The sequence below is a fragment of the Chenopodium quinoa genome, unplaced genomic scaffold, assembly GCF_001683475.1.
Source record: "Chenopodium quinoa cultivar QQ74 unplaced genomic scaffold, ASM168347v1, whole genome shotgun sequence".
NCBI lineage: Eukaryota > Viridiplantae > Streptophyta > Magnoliopsida > Caryophyllales > Amaranthaceae > Chenopodium > Chenopodium quinoa.
This window is the reverse complement of record NW_018743262.1, coordinates 110,764-125,277: the sequence shown is the minus strand read 5'-3', so window position 1 is coordinate 125,277 and position 14,514 is coordinate 110,764. Positions and strand designations below refer to the sequence as shown.

The 14,514-nt window shown below is 40.2% G+C and overlaps 1 protein-coding gene across 1 annotated transcript in view; it reads left to right on the top strand.

The window, feature by feature from the left end:
- Positions 1–14,514, top strand: part of LOC110735286 (golgin candidate 2-like) — a 49,968-nt gene that overhangs the window by 21,021 nt on the left and 14,433 nt on the right.

The following is a 14,514-nucleotide window of genomic DNA, read 5'->3' as shown; positions in this document are numbered from 1 at the left end:
CAGGGTATGTATTTTTAGGACCAAGATATGCATATTTAAGATTAGATGGAAGGGGTTTCAACTCTACCTCGGGAGGCGTCGAACTCTCCCCAACACTCGATGTACTAAGGACTTCCTTGACTGGAGCGATGATTGGATTAGCTTTTGCGTCTTCTAGTAGCCTCGTGTACTCCCTTACTTCCCAATCTTCATCATGGATACTCCCTATCAACACCGTTTCAAGAGCATCTTCCTTTTTGATCAGGGGAAGTTGTTCTTGTTGTAGATCATCGAGGACATCCACTTGACAAATAGTCTCACCCATAGACGGATTTCCCATAGCATTCAGTAATGAATACTCCATTTTCTCATCCCCTACTTCAAATGTTATTTTCCCATTCTTCATGTCAATAATTGCACCTGCAGTAGCTAAGAATGGTCTACCAAGAATAATAGGGACATGGGCATCTTCTTCCATTTCCATAACAACAAAATCACATGGAATAAAGAATTTACCAACTCGCAATGGAACATCTTCAAGTATACCGAGGGGAAATTTAACTGACCTGTCTGCAAGTTGCAGAGATATCCTTGTAGGCTTTAGCTCACCCATTTGAAGCTTTTCGCAGATGGAGAGCGGCATAAGGCTTACACTTGCACCAAGATCGCATAGCGCTCTATTGATCTCTATATCTCCGAGCTTCACTGGGATTGAATAGCTGCCTGGATCACCTAGTTTCTTAGGAAGAGTGTTTTGCAGAATGGCACTACATTCTGCAGTTAGAGAAACAGTAGCATTCTCTGCAAGCTTCTTCTTGTTAGATAGCATGTCTTTCAAAAACTTTGCATAAGAAGGCATTTCAGAAATTGCATCCAAGAACGGTATATTAATGTGAAGTTTCTTAAGGATGTCTAGAAATTTACCGTACTTTTTCTCTAACTTAGCCTGGGCTAACCTCTGTGGGAAAGGGACTCTTGGCATGTATGGGGCGAGAGGTGGGATCGGTTCCCGTGGCTTTTCTTGAACATCATTCCTTGGAATTAGGCTGTCTGGATCTCCCGCCCGGTCGGGCAGTGATTGCCCGGTCTGACCGGGCGAAGAAGAGCTGCTTATGTTCTTCTGTTTGTCTGGAATTTCTTCTTGCGCCCGATCGGGCGGACCTTGCCCGGTCTGACCGGGCGAAGAAGAAATTCGCACAGTCCCCTGTTTTTCGTCGACTGCTTCTCGCGCCCGATCGGGCGGACATTGCCCGGTCTGACCGGGCGAAGAAGAATTTTGCAAAATCCCCTGTTTTTCACTCATTCCCTCAATATCTATCGTTGATGGTTCCCTTACGGGAAGGTCTTCCAACTGTTTTCCACTCCTTAAAATTACAGCATTCATGTGCCCCTTTTGTGGTTGCTCTGTTTGGCCAGGAAACGTACCTGGTGTTTTTGAAGATTGGCCGACTTGATGAGCAAGTTGGCTTATTTGATTTTCCATGAGCTTATTCTGGGCTTGTAACTGTTGGATGGAATTATTTGTGGTGTTGATGAAGTTCTCCATCATTAGTTCGAGATTGGATTTTTGAGGGAGTGGTTGCATAGGTTGCATGGGTTGTTGTACTAGGGGGGTCTTGGTTGAAAACCAGGTGGATTATAATTGTTGTTTCGAGGTGGGGGCGGAGGTGGATTTTGCTGAGCCTGGGTGTTTTTGTATGAGAAATTTGGGTGATTCTTCCAACCTTCATTATAAGTATTAGAATGGGGATCGTATGGTCTTTTAGGGTTGGAATTGTAGAAGGCATTGGCTTCCTCAATTGATACCTCATTCGAATTTCGTGGGCAATTAGGTGCGATGTGACCTTGAGTATTACACATTTGACAAGTTTCTAGCACATTATTAGAAGATCCAGTTTGTAATCTATCGAACTTGCTTGAAAGTGCCTGCACAGAACTAGTTAAAAGAGTTAGAGCATCAACATCTAATTTACCTCCTTTCTTGACACTATTTCGGCCGCCTGGGTGATAGTTGTCATTGGCTGACATCTTCTCAACCAGCTCCTTTGCTTCGGTTGGATTTTTAGTTAAAAGGGAGCCTCCAGATGCGGCGTCGATATAGATCCGGAATTCATGGGTTAGACCGTTATAAAAGGTTTGGATTAACATCCATTCAGGTATGCCATGATGAGGGCACTGTCTCTGTAATCTCTTGAATCTCCTCCATGCGTCATATAAGGATTCTTCATCTGATTGCCTGAAAGTGGATAGCTCGTTCCTTAATCTTGCAGTCTTTTCTTGTCCCAAGAACTTGACCAGAAAAGCTTTTACTAGTTTATCCCATGTATCAAAGGAACCAGAACCCTCATCTCTTAACCATTCCTTCGCCCTATCCCGTAATGAGAATGGAAAAAGGCGAAGTCTAAGAGCATCATCTGTAACACCATTCAGCTTCATAGTGTCACACTTTTCCAAGAAACCATCTATATGATTCACTGGGCAATCAAGAGGTGTGCCAGCAAATGAATCATTGGATATGAATTGAATAAACTGCGGTTTCAATTCAAAATTCTGAGCGGTGATAGGTGGTCTAACAATGCTAGAAAGGAGTCCGGTTGTTGTGTCAGGGATACCGTACTCCAAAAGAGACTTTGTTGCTTGGTCTTCCATATTTCTGTTACCTGCTCTTCTTCTACTTCTTCGTCTTCTTGCAGTCGCTTCAATTTCTGAATCGAGAGGCACTAAGTCGTCTGACCCTGAGCGACGTGTTTGCATACAACAAAGAACTAGGCAAAGAACATCAAAAACACAGGAGGCAATAGCCGAAGCAACAAACAACGCTTAGTAAAAACGAATCACGGAAAATCAATATGAAACCGTTAGTCCCCGGCAACGGCGCCAAAATTTGATAGGCTTATCGCGTACCTAACAAAAATAACCTAACTATTCCTTCTAACTGTGTAGTAGGGCAAGTAAGGATCGAATCCCAAGAGACTATGGTTCATTCAATTAATCAGACTCAATTAATCACTAAGCACGTCACCAATCAATAATGGATGATAATAATCAACTAATATATTAAATAACACAATTAACTAGAGGAAATATTAATCAATAAACTAAAGCATCCAAGATCAAGCATTACCACGATTATGATTGATAAACTAATAAATCTACCCCCAATATATAAATCAATTGACAAGAAGAAAAGCAATCCCTAATAATAATACCAAAGGTCTCTTCCAAGTTATCAATGGCTTCCCAAATTAACTATCAAGCCTACTTCCGTGGAATCAAGCGAATAAGGGACATTAAACACCATGCCTAGATTCCTAATTATTCAATCATCTACTTCCGTGATGATCTTCAAACCCTTAATTGGAATAACCTAATCCCGTTAATACCCAACTTCCGTTGCAATAAGAACAAAGGGATGATAACAATACTAATTATTCCTAATCTAGTATTGGCATAAACACAATCAATTAAGCATGTCAATTGGGATTATTATTGGGGAATTTAAAGATCTACTTTATACATCAATCATAATCGGGCTTAGCAAGATCCCGGATTAAGGAAACTACTCACACATCATAATAAAATCAAAATCAAGTTCAAAAACAAGAAACAGTAAAGAAAACATATTTAGAGAACAGTGAATATCAGAAAAGAGTGAAGTAAGATAAATACCAATTACTCCAATTGAAAGAACTCAAATTGTTGATGAACAATTGATTAATCTGGGATTAAAAGATTGAAATTGCTTAAAGGAAATAAAACTAGGGTTCTTGAGAGTTTTCTAGGGCTTAAGGAGAAAAACTAATGAAAAAAACTCTCTTTAAAAGTTAATTACAAAAGGGTATTTATACCCTCAAAAGATAGAAATTCGGAAATAGCTGAAATCGCGCAATCTTGAACATCGCCCGGTCAGACCGGGCAAACCTCGCCCGATCGGGCGGAGGAAGGCTGCGTAAAATACGACAGTTTTCCTTCTTTGCCCGGTCAGACCGGGCGAACCTCGCCCGGTCGGGCGCGCGTAACACGTTTCCAGAATTGCATCTTCATAACTTGACTTCTTCATCGCCCGGTCTGACCGGGCGAAGCCTGCCCGATCGGGCGCGCGTTGCACCGTTCAGAATTGGGCTTCTTCCTGTGAACTCTTCATTGCCCGGTCTGCCCGGGCAAGCCATGCCCGGTCGGGCACTCCACATAAATTGCAGTTCTTGGCTATCAACTCTTCCGAATCTACTAAAAACACGTCCAATTGCCTAGAAACGCTTCATATTCCTGAAAAGCTTACTAAAACAATCGAATACACTAAAGAAGAGATTGTTAGCAAGAAATGGCTCCGTAGAGCTCAAAACCATATAAAATTACTAAGTAAAACCGGGGAAAACCATTGTATAAAACACGTATATCAGACAACAACTTAGCATCGACTTAAGCTCAAAACTAGTTTTATCGCGACCAACTCTCAAAGTGATAAGACCTCCTTTCACTTCTATCAAAGCTCCCGAGGTAGCCAAGAAAGGTCTCCCTAGAATGATAGGTATGTTATCATCTTCCGCTATTTCTAGCACAATAAAATCAACCGGAATGGTGAACTCTCTTATCTTGAGGGGAACATCCTCAACTCTTCCCTTTGGAAACTTAATAGATTGATCGGCCAATTGCAAAGTCATATTGGTTGGATGAAGCTCACCTAGCTTAAGCTTCCTAAAGACCGAATAAGGCATGTACTCACACTAGCACCAAGGTCACAAAGAGCATTTTGAAACAACATTCCATTGATTTTGCAAGGGATGGAAAAATTACCCGAATATTTCATCTTCTTGGTTAAGTCCTTATGAATCAAAGCACTACAACATTCCCCAACCTTTACCAAATCTATCTCATTGCACTTTCTCTTGCCACTTAAAATATCCTTAAGAAACATAGAATATCTAGGTATCTGGTGGGTCATGGCTTCGGTAAGAGGGATTGAAAGATGAACTTCCTTAAGCATATCAAGAAATCTCCCAAATTGTTCATCGATTTTGTTTCTAAAAAACTTTTGGAAATATGGAAGTTTGGGTTTGATCACCTCCTCTCGCAATTTTTCATCGCTCTTCTTTTCCACTTGAGCTTCCTTACTCACCTTCTTTGACACATTACTCTCTTTTTCCTCACCTGAATCACTCACCTTCTTATCTTCCTCACTCTCCCTAGAAACTCTCTCTTCAAGCACTTTCCCACTTCTTGTGGTGATGGAATACACGGGTTTCTTAGGTTCAATTCCCTGTGAGGGTAAAGAAGAAGGGCTAGCATTTACACTCTCTTTCAAGGTGTTAGCCAATTGAGCGATTTGAGCTTCAAGCGTCTTATTGTGCGTCATCATCCCATTGAACTTATCACTCACCGGCATGTAAGTGTTCAAAATTTTGGCTTGGCTCTCGATGATCTCTTCCAAGGTAGTCTTGGAATTTCCATGGAAGAGATTCTCACTATTTCCTTGGGTCTTTGGAGCATATCCGGGTGGGTCCCCTTTGGTTATTTTGAAAATTCCCCCAATTTTGATTACTCCAATGACCCCGGTTTTGGTATTGGCCTTGATTTTGATTATTATAACCTTGATTATTATAGTTACCTTGAAAATTTTTGTTTCATTAGTTCTTATAACCGCCATTGTTATAGTTTTTAAAATTCCCTTGTTGGTGAGCATTCCTATTCCCAAAATTCCTTGTACTATCAAACCTTTTTCCATTGTTCTCACCATCATCACAACTCTCAAATGCATGTGGACATCTAGAAGAATCATGGTCATATGACCCACAAACATCACAAAACACACATCTAGGCATATTACTTGAAGTTAAAAGAGGAGTAGAGTTAGAAGATGTACCTCTCCCCTTATCGTGGGAGGGAAGAATAGGTGCTTGTGAAGAAGCACTCTCAAGCTTTAATTGAACTCATCACCTTTCCCAAATTTGAGATTTGAGAGGAAGTTGTTGATGGCATTGAGATGGTCGATTGAATAGACCGTTAAACCACTCTTGCCGGTCGACTCTCTCTCACCTTCTTGCCAATCCATATGGTATCTCACCCCATCCTCAATTAGATCCACAACTTCATCCTCCGTTTTATTCATGATAAGGCCTCACTTGCCTTGAGGACTCAAACCTCCATAGAATATTTGAATGATTTGGTTTGTTGGAATCCCATGGTGAGGGTGTTCTCTTTGGTATTCCTTGTACCTTTCCCATGTCTCATAAAGAATCTCGCTCGATTTTTGCTTGAAACTTTGAATAAGGGCTCTCGCCTCGGCCGTCTTCTTTTGGGGATAGAAGTGGGATAGGAATTCCTTTGTAACCTCATCCCACGTTCTCAAAAAATTAGGCTTTACCTCCTTGTATAACCATTCTAAAGCACTCTCGATAAGAGAGAAGGGGAAAAGCTTAAGGTGGATGAATTCTTGAGAAACCCCGTTCACCTTGATTGTGTTACAATATTTCTCGAATTCCTTAAGGTGGTTGAGAGGGCTTTCATGCTTTGCGCCACTATATTGACGTCAATCAAAGTGATCATTGGCGACCTTATCTTGAAGTCATTTGCTGCTGTCGTTGGTGGAGCAATCCCACTTTCAAATCTATAAGCCGCGGGAGTTCCTAACTTCTTCAATGCTACTCTTGGATTAGCTCCCATGCTTCCTTGATCCTCTTCGTCTTCTTGATGGATTTCCTCTCTTGGAGAACTTGGACTTGAAGAACGATTAACCACCCTTATCCTTGTTATGATTCTCTCAATTTCCGGATCAAATGGCACTAAAGTTCGATCTCCTGCCCTACACATACAAAAACTCAAAGCAAATATCAATAGCACGACTGCAAATGTAGCCTAAAAGGAAGAAAAATCTTTTCGTGTTTTTTTTTTATTATTATTTTTAATATTTATTTTTATCAAGTAAAAAGAATAGATTCAAACAACAATAGCAATCACCATGCCTTCCCCGGCAAAGGTGCCATTTTTGACGAGGGGTAAACCTAGGTCGTTGAGGGCTAGATTTCCCGGCAAAAAAAAAATTTATAAAGCTAAACCAACCCGGGGTATAGGGTAAGTCTAGGTCGAATCCCAAGGAAAGGAGGGAGTGTTAAGGTCGATGCTAAGCTATTCCGAAGGCTAAAGAGTGGGTTGGTGACACTAATGGAAATCAAATCAATCAAGCAAAATAAAATAGAATTCAATATCAAAATACTAGGGACCTTAGGATGCACGTGCATTGCTAACAATCTTGCTAATTCGGGAGGATTCAATTAACAAAGCGATGCGAGGGAAAATGGAACAAGCAATCAAAGTCACTCAATAGGCTATTTCCTAGGGTCAAGCTAGATTTCTCTACAAATGACTCCAATAGGAAAATCACAAATCGAGATCAAACGATAATAATAGCACGCAAATCAATTGTTCGTGTCATTGAAGGCTATTAAGCAATCTAGCATGATCTTAAAGGTTAGCTACTCCTTTTCAAACCAAGCACATGTACAAGTTTCATTAACCAAATCTCATCAACAATTCAATTAAAAGCCCCAAATTAGCATTAGATTATCACCAAAACATGCTTCACCACATTCCGTAGCAAATCAACTTCTCACTAATCATGGTGAAATTGAAATGCATAACAAAAGAAATCATCAATCTAATAATTCAACATTAACAATCAAACAATAGAAATTCAACAATATAACAAAATCAAACATCAAATTGCATTGAATTCTTACAAAACTTTAGTCTATATCAAAGAGGAATTAAGATCTCAATAGCACAATCATCAAATACCAAGCTTCAAGCTTCTCTCTGTAGAATCTAAGAACAATACCACAAAATCAAGAGTTTCTCTCTATAAAAATCTAATCAAAATCTAATTCTAATTCAATTCTAATTCTCCTCCTTAGAAAAATGATGGAAAATCTATATATAGTAAAACTAACTATAAGGAAGTTAGTTAGACGTCCAAAAAGGACCTTAAAGAGCGCGGCCCCTCACTTGAATGCGTGGCCGCTGCAACAAGGGTACAGATTAGGGAGAGGAAGGAGGCGGCCGATCCATGGTCGCGCGCGGCCGCGCAGCAGCTTGGCGCGCTGCTCCTCTCTCACGCGCGCTTGCGCAGCTAGAGGAGGGGAACCCCTTGTGCGGCCGAGCTTGTCCTCGTGAGCTCTGAATGAGCCATGATGCTATAGGCAGTAAGTTTGAGCACTCTAGGTGGGTTTGACACCACTCCTTCATGCCTACACGGCATGAGGGTGCAACTTTGATGAACAAGTTCTTGAATTCCTTTGCTCTTGGGCTTCAAATGGAGAAACGAGACATCTCTTTTGGCTTGAAAACTCCGAGGAAGACACACTTGAGGCTCTCTAACATCGCCAACTTCCTATAAACAAAGAAGATCAAACAAATGAAGAATAAAATGCAAAATACACTAGAAAGCAAGAAAATAAGAAAGCATCTAAGGAAAAAGCAAAGTAAAGAAAATGTAAGCAAAACTAGAGAAAAGGAAGTAAAAGAGATACAAAAACCATGTAAAGTCATCCTAAAAGATGCTAAATAAGTGGCATAAATGATACTCATCAATAAGGATTCAACCTTATCATCGGTATCTGCTAGGAATTAGCATGCTAAATATGGCAGAAATTAGGGAAGAACAATGGTGCTTATATTGATAATAGGTGAATTACATAATTCCACTTTCGAGAGGTGGATTCTCTCCTAATATGAGCTTTCGAGAGGCTCACACTCTCCCAATAACATAACCTCAACAATATTCAACATGATGATTAGTCCTCCTAATGAGGTCTATATATAGAAAAACTCTCCTAACAAACTCTAGCTTATTCCCCAAGTCACTAATAATAGACTATGACTAATATGCCCTTCTCCCAAATATTGATTCCTTGCATTACCCGCCGCCCAAACTTTCACCTTGTCCTCAAGGTGGATAGTAGCCGGCACTCCATTCCCGGCAGTGGCAATGATGAGCTGAGTCCAACTTCTTGTGACAACCGTAACCAAGTTCCTGTTTCAGTGAGGTGCTGAACTCGGTGGAGAATTGATCCTGTTCGAAAGCCTTGTAGCTGTCATCAGGTAGTACAATCTGATATATATGCACAGGGACTAAGTACTGGGGGTCAGGCAATAAATTTGTGGCTATAAGCCTGTTAAAGCTGGATACTAGTCGTCCATCATATGCCTTACGTGGGTTGGAGGAACATGAGGAAAGGGTTTCTTTTAAGAGTTGGGTGGGGTTGACTGAGATAGAAGTGGGCTGAAAAACTAATTGAGAGGAGTGGGATTGGGCTGGGCATAAGAGATTTGGCTGTGAGCTAGAAGTTTCACTAATGGGCCTTGTCCCATTTAAGAAGATTGAGCCCAGTTCCTCAGCCATTATATCATGATTTTGGTAATTGACAAAATTACCCTTACAGCATATTTCATTTCTGACTTCCCCTCCAAGCCAACAAGAGACCCCAAGCTTCTCTCATACTCCATTGTTACTGGAATATTCTGCAGCCAGTACCAAGGTGCCTCGCCATCCAAAAAAATCACAACCACCAGCACGCACCGGGGCCACCACCGGATCTACTTCCTCCGGCACCACCTCACTCGAACATTCCTCCTGGCACTTTCCTTTTGAGATAATTACATTCATCACTCGATCTAACGCCGGTGACATCTCCTTGACCACTGCCATTCCGGCCTCCAACTTTGCCGGTGGCGAAACCATCTTCACCACCGCTGAAACCTCCTGGTCCACCACCTGAACCACTGCATCCGGCGCCACCTTTCTCTAATATTCCACCAGGCAGACCACCTACAGAACCACCCGTCTTATTTCTCAAGACACCACTTCCAAAATTATTGATAACACCACCCGCAAAAGGCGCGCCACCAGTTTCGCTGGTGCGATCTCCTCGACCTCCACCTGTAAACCCATCCCCAAAATCGCCAAGCCTTCCCCCATATTTGAGTTCCGTTGCAAAGCCCTCCACTCCACAACCAATCTCACCGTCTGATTTCAGAGCCACCCAAAAAATCACCTATAAGGTCGTCGGCAAAAGAGCTTAACTCCAAATCGGCTTTCTCCACCACCAACTTTTCCTCTAGTGACGTGATTTCTACATCACCGCTGGGAACGTCAGTGGTGGCTGACTGTTTCGCATCATCGACTACAGGTTCTTCATTCTTGAGCTCCTCACGAATCAGTTTACACTCTGATTTGAACCGAGAAATCGCGTCACCAACTATCTTCTCTATGTTTTTGCACAGTCTCTCTGTAATTTCATCTATTTTCTCCTTAAATTCTGTCTGTGAGAACATGTCAGTGAACTCACTGTTCACCGGCACCTTCACCTGACTTCCGTCAAGGTCACCAAGGACCGGACTGCTCTGATACCATTTGCTAGGAATTAGCATGGTTTCTGACCAGATTACAGCTCTAAATATGGCAGAAATTAGGGAAGAGCAATGATGATTATGTTGATAATAGGTGAATTACATAATTCCACTTTTGAGAGGTGGATTCTCTCCTAATATGAGCTTTGAAGAGGCTCACTCTCTCCCAATAACATAACCTCAACAATATTCAACATGATGATTATTCCTCCTAATGAGGTCTATGTATAGAAAAACTCTCCTAACAAACTCTAGCTTATTCCCCAAGTCACTAATAATAGACTATGACTAATATGCCCTTCTCCCAAATATTGATTCCTTGCAGTATCAACCTTATCATTGAGCCTCCTGGCTAACAACCAGAGTGACTAGATTGGAAGTTCAGCTAGCTGCCTGGGAGAAGAAGCTTGAATCTCATATTTCAAGTTCAACCCACAAGCATGATGATGCAGCAACTCAAGGAGAGCATGGTGGCTTTTTAGGAAAACAGACCACCAGATGATCGTTTTAAGCTACCTAAGCTTGGGTATACTCCCAAACTTGATTTCCCTAAGTTTGATGGTAGTAATCCTAGGATTTGGATAAAAATATTGCAAGTATTTTGTGCTTTGCAAAATTCCTAATCCGAAAGTTGATTTAGCTTTTCTTAATATGGTTGACAAAGCTGAGAATTGGGTATCAAGTTACCTGGCTAACAGGTCTGTTGTTGATTGGAATGACTTTGTTATAGATGTGACTAGCAAATTTAAGGATGATAAGGGCCTGACTGTTGTTGAGGAATTTAATAAATTACAGCAGACTAGTAGCATTAAATCTTATATTGATGAATTTGAGAACCTTAGATCTATAATGCTGCATAATGCTTTGGAATGCTTTTGAAACCTGGACTTTGACCCTTTGTGAGAACTTTTAAACCTCAATCTATAGCTGCTGCTGTTGAGTATGCCAGATTACAGGATGAATCCGTCAATGCGAACTCCCAGAAGCATTCTAAGCCTTACATTGCCCCCACAAAATTTATCCAAACCTCATCTGTTTCACATGCCTTACCTCCTTTGTTACCTACCCCACCACTTAAACCATTACCCTACTCTAAAACAAATCCCAAACCATCTAAACCACACAAATATCAGTCAATTTGTCATAAAGTGTGTCATATGTCAAGCATCAAAATATGATACCTCAGCTAGACCAGGGGCCTTACAACCTTTGCCTGTTCCTGAGAATGTGTGGACTGATATTTCAATGGACTTTATATCTGGATTTTCTGGGTAAGAATGTGATATCTGTGGTGGTGGATAGATTAAGTAAATATGCCCATTTCATGGCCTTAAAGCATCCTAACATTGCAGTTGAGGTTGCTCAAGTGTACTTGGACTTTGTGTTCAAGTTACATGGTTAGCCTAAGAGCATAGTCAGTGCTAAAACCCTATCTTTTGGAGGGAGTTCTGGAAAGGGTTGTTCTCCCTCCATGGTTCTATGTTTTTGCTGTCTTCAACTTACCATCCATTTAGAAACAGATGGACAGACTGAAGTAGTGAATAGGTGTTTGGAAGCTTATTTGAGATGTTTTTCCACTGATAGACCAAAATATTGGGTTAAATACCTACCTATGGCTAAGTGGTGGTATAATACACACTATCATAGTGCTGCTAATGTTACTCCATATGAGGGGGTGTACAATCAGGCACCTCCCTTACATCTTCCTTATTTACCTGGGAATTTAGCAATGCTGTGGTTGATAGAATCATGCAGAAATGGGAAGAAATGCTCAAGCTGCTGGAGAAAATCTAAGCAGCATAGAATGAAAATACAGGCTGATGAGAAGAGATCCAAGAAAGAGTTCCAGATTGGTGATTGGGTCTCGTTGAAGTTACTACATTACAGGCAGCAATCAATTACTCAGAGGAGCAACACTAAGTTGGCTCCAAAGTATTTTGGCCCTTTTTGAGTGACTGCAGTCATTGAAAAGGTTGCAACTCCTAAGTGCAGCTAAAATACATGGTGTTTTTCATGTTTCTCAGCTGAAAGTTTTCAGAGGCACCTTGCCCCGACTTGAGTGATCCTTCTGACCGCACTCCTCTGGTGCCTTCTCAGTAGTGGCTCATAGGTCAAGTGGAGCAGTATTTGGTTCAGTGGTAGGACAAACCTTTCCATGACACTTCTTGGATGTCTGTTGAAGAATTTGAGGCTCTCTTTCCTGGATTTAGTGAACCTAAGCCTTTAAGGTCAAGTCTTTTATAGGGGAGGGTATGATATAGGGGAATCTTTTCTCTTAGAAAAGAGGACGCTTAGTGTAATGAGTTGGCTTATTTAAGCTAATTAAGTTGTAATTGAAAATCATAATATCAATTACATTGAATCTATTCTCCTTCTCTCTTTACTTTCTGTCTTTCTCTCTTGTTACGCTCTCATCTCCCTCACATTCTCTTCTCTGCTCTTCGTTTCTGGAAATTACTCAAGTTCTGCAGGATTCAACCTTATCATTATCATGGGAAGTAATTTCCCATTGCAACCGAACAATGCCTTCAAATATGTGCCCAAGCCTAAGGGGGCAATAACTTGAGGACTTGGGGAGTATTAAAATGATTAGTTTTTAAAGTGATTGTACAACTTATGTCACTTGAATTTCAAAATCGTAAAACCATTACCTAAAAATTGACAGTGATACAAAGCAGGCCTTCAATGCCCAAAATGTTCCAAATTCACTTCATAGACTTGTCATGTAATATTAATGTAATTTTAGCTAAGATTGCAGTTAAAAAAAGATGCACATTAAGTGCATGGACCCTTCTCACCTTTTCATCTTAAGTCTCTTCTAATTTGACGACCATACCTAATACTCAACTCGTGCTGCATATCATAAAAGTACAGAGCTGTACTCAAATAAATTAATATGAACAAATCCGAATTTCTGACATTTATTTTAGGGAAATTTTGTTAATTACTACTTAAAAAACAGAGGCTTTGTGACTTACTACCCCTAAAAAAAGAGTTGTTGATTACTACCCTAAAACTGATTAATTCAAGTGATTGCTACCCTTTTCTCTAATAAATCGATTTAAGATCTTAATGATATCATTAACTGGTTATTTTGTAATTAGTTACTTTTAAACCTTAATTAACAAATTATACCCTTGAACAACCTTCCCACCACCATTGCACCACCGTCCACCCTCCACCCACAACGGAACCTACCTCCTCCAACTCCCCACCATGACTGTAACACCCCCGATTTACTAAGTAATAATAAACAATAAATAAAGGAAAATTAGACAACCTTTAATAAAATTGCGAAAGCATACACCTAAATCGGAGCTATTACTGGCACACTCAACAACTTGTCAAGTGCCAAGGGTTTTAAAATCCCAACTATACAACCTAATAATCTAAGTGAGCTATTTATATTACTTTACATACTCGTTGTAACAAACTAATCGATCACTTGATGCTCCTTTAGCTACGATCATTTGATCAACCTGTTTAAACAATCTTGTTTGCTCACCATTAAGGACAAATTCCAAAATAGATCGTCGCAGGGCCACTATAAGAAAAATACATGACCACAAACACGAGTAGCACAACAAAATAACACACACACGTCCACATATCAGAATACAAAGAATAATATAATAATTAACATTACTAGGTCAATTAAATAATGTAGTTTGAAACTACATTACACATTGTACTTTGAAAATAACCTTTATCAACTCAACCTCGAATAATAATACAAACCTTTACTCAATTAACTCATATATCCCATAAGTGTGCCATGCTCATTGTTCTATACCTAGCCTTAGACATGAGTAATTTAAATAAATAAATAATCAATTATAAAAACTTGAATACTCTCAATAACTAGAAAACACCTTGAACCAGACCACATACGGGCCAATTCCCATTGTACGGGACCATAGAAAAATAAATAATAAATATCGCACCTCATTCTTAACTCATGATTATTACTCTCTAACCAACCAGCCAAGGACTAAGTCATATAACGCCGAGCCTCAAACCTAGAACAAAATAATAATTCTCAACCTTTTGATCTCGTACACTGATAAAATAATCATTCACAAACTAATGATGATAACTCAATAATGGCACATGTTCCCAAATAATATAACAAGA